This window comes from Tupaia chinensis, unplaced genomic scaffold (assembly GCF_000334495.1).
Source record: "Tupaia chinensis unplaced genomic scaffold, TupChi_1.0 Scaffold149501_1, whole genome shotgun sequence".
NCBI lineage: Eukaryota > Metazoa > Chordata > Mammalia > Scandentia > Tupaiidae > Tupaia > Tupaia belangeri.
Window position 1 is genome coordinate 2,296,822 of NW_006209345.1, and position 2,721 is coordinate 2,299,542.

Sequence of the window (2,721 nt, forward strand, 5' to 3'; positions counted from 1 at the left end):
AGTAGCGGGGAGCTGGGTGGGAGGCACTGGGTAGCCGTCTGCCTGTGGAAGCGCGCCTTGGTCTGCAGGCCTGGCCATGGCGCTGCAGCTCTCCCGGGAGCAGGGCATTACCTTGCACGGAAGCACCGAGATTGTGGCCGAGTTTTCTCCTTTGGCATCAACAACATTTTGTATCAGCGTGGCATATAGCCATCGGAAACCTTCACTCGAGTGCAAAAGCGTGGACTCACCTTGCTTGTCACTACTGATCCTGACCTCATAAAATACCTGAATAATGTGGTGGAACAACTAAAAGACTGATTATACAAGTGCTCTGTTCAGGACCTGGTGGTGGTCATGTCAAACACTGAACGTGGTGAGGTTCTTGAGAGATGGTCGTTGATACTGAGTACAAGACAGCAAAAGATGACAGTGCACCCAGAGAAAAGTCGCAGAAAGCTAACCGGGATGAAATCCATTCCATTATCAGACAGATAACAGCGACAGTGACATCTCTGCCACTGTTGAAAGTTTCCTGTTCATTCGAACTACTGATTTATACAAAGATTGAGTTGTCCCTGAAAAATGGGAAGAATCAGGACCAGAGTTCACTGCCAGTTCTGAGGAGGTCCGTCTTCGTTCATTTACGACTACAATCCACGTCAATAGCACGGGGGCCTACACAGTCCCTGCCAGTGACTGAGGGTAAGATGAAGAAAATAGTGTCATTACAACATTCGAGTGCGATCTTCCTGAAACCAAGTCAACTCTAGTTGATGTTTTATTTCACTGGTTAAATTTTAATTGGGGAAAATCGATGTTAGACTTGACTGAACTGTCCATAATTGTTCCATTTTGGGACCTGTTTGACTTACCGTAATGTTGACACAGTGAATTTCTTGCTCATTGTTCAAAAGGAAAGCAGATTTCATCAGTATTATGATGTCAGTTCTTTTGAAGGTGGTAACTGTAGACGGAAAAACGTTTACTATAAAGATAAATGCTTTACCAAATCAGGCATTTTGGTCAAGTAGCTTTACTCAGTATTGGTAGGGAAATATTTAAATATAATTTAAAAGAAAAAAAAAGCAAAAAATTTGGAATATTCAAAATCTCTGTATAGATCCTAAAAAGTAACTAATAATCCATAAATAATTGCTCTATTAGGTATTGTCATTTCCTTGTACCTATAGTTCCCTATTGAAAAAATGTGCAATTATTAGATTTTAATTTATATAACAAGTCTGTGAAGCCATGGATTTCTGCTGTTTCATTTTCTGTGATATAGAACTCCTAAATTTTTTTATGTTTTATAAAATCACTTTAAACAACAATGAAAAAAATAAAATTTTATGCTTTAAATTTGTCTTAAAAAAAAAATGGGACCAGCAGTTGGTGTAATGTCTATGTCGCTGGACTCGCATGTAGTCGACCATGGTTCAAGTCCCAGACTCTGTTGCTTGGACTCACACTGGGCACATGTGTGTGCATGTCCAAGATCCCAAGAGGAAAATGGAGGAGAATGGATTGCAGTGTGGCCATCTCCCCAGGGGGTGATTTCTCACTTTCTGTCTCTCTGTCTCTCTTTCTGGTGAGTGCACATGCCCTATAGCAAAAAAAAAAAAAAACTCCAAAAAAAAAGACTGTACTTATGACAAATGGTTGAAAGGAAAATGTGCCACAAGAATTTTATTTTTAAGGATTCTGAGTTTATCATTAGGTTAATGTTTTTTTCACTATGGTTTTTGGGGGGTTTTTTTAAGAGAGATTTTTGCTATATGATGCATTCCCTCACCAGAGACAGAGAGACAGAAAGTGAGAAATCACCTCCCGGGGGGCTGGCCACACCGCAATCCCTTCTCCTCCATTCTTCTCTCGGGATCTTGGGCATGCATGCACACGTGCCCAGCATGAGTTTCAAACTACCAGGCCTGGGACTCAAACCATAATCAACTATGTTGTCCAGCAATGTAACCATTATGCCATCTTCTGGTCTTGGTTAATTTTGATTATTATTATTTATTTATTATTATCACCATTATCTTTTAAGTTTGCCATAGGGTACACATACCCACCAGAGAGAGGCAGAGAGAGAGAGAGGGAAAGTGAGAAAGCAAGACACCAAGTCTGGGACTTGAACCATGGTCAGCTGTGAGTGAGTTCAGTGCTCCAACCACTATGCCACCTGCTGGTCCCTTTTGTTTGTTTGTTTGTTTTTTGAGAGGTTTTTGCTATAGGGCATGTGCGCTCGCCAGACAGACAGAGAGAGACATAGACAGAAAGCGAGAAATCACTCTCCAGAGGGGATGGTCACGCCACAATCTCTTCTCCATTCTCCTCTCAGGATGTTGGGCACGCACGCACACACGCCCGGCGTGAGTTTTAAGCCACCGGGTCCGGGACACGAACCGCGGTCGACTACGTGGGAGTCCAGCGACATAGCCATTACGCTAACTGCTGGTTCCCTTGTTTGTTCTTTAAAAGGCATCATAAAGGGGCCATCAGAGTCCCCCTTGTGATGGAGGGGACTGCACTAGGTCTCAAGACACATCACTGCAAGATTTCAGATTGCCTGACTCCAATCAGAACTTTGAGAAAAGTCATTTTCAAAGAACAAATTAGAACTCATCACTGTTTTACTCTGCAGAATGTTGACATCACGAGGCCGGTAATTTTTAGAGCCTCTAGTAATATAATAAGCAACTGGAAAATGTGCTAAGCTTCTACTTCCCAGAAGGTTGC

General features: G+C 42.3%; 1 pseudogene; it reads left to right on the forward strand.

Annotated features, from left to right (window-relative positions):
- LOC102497161 (mitotic spindle assembly checkpoint protein MAD2A pseudogene) lies at window positions 1-990 on the forward strand (annotated as a pseudogene).
- The last annotated feature ends 1,731 nt before the right edge of the window (window positions 991-2,721 follow it).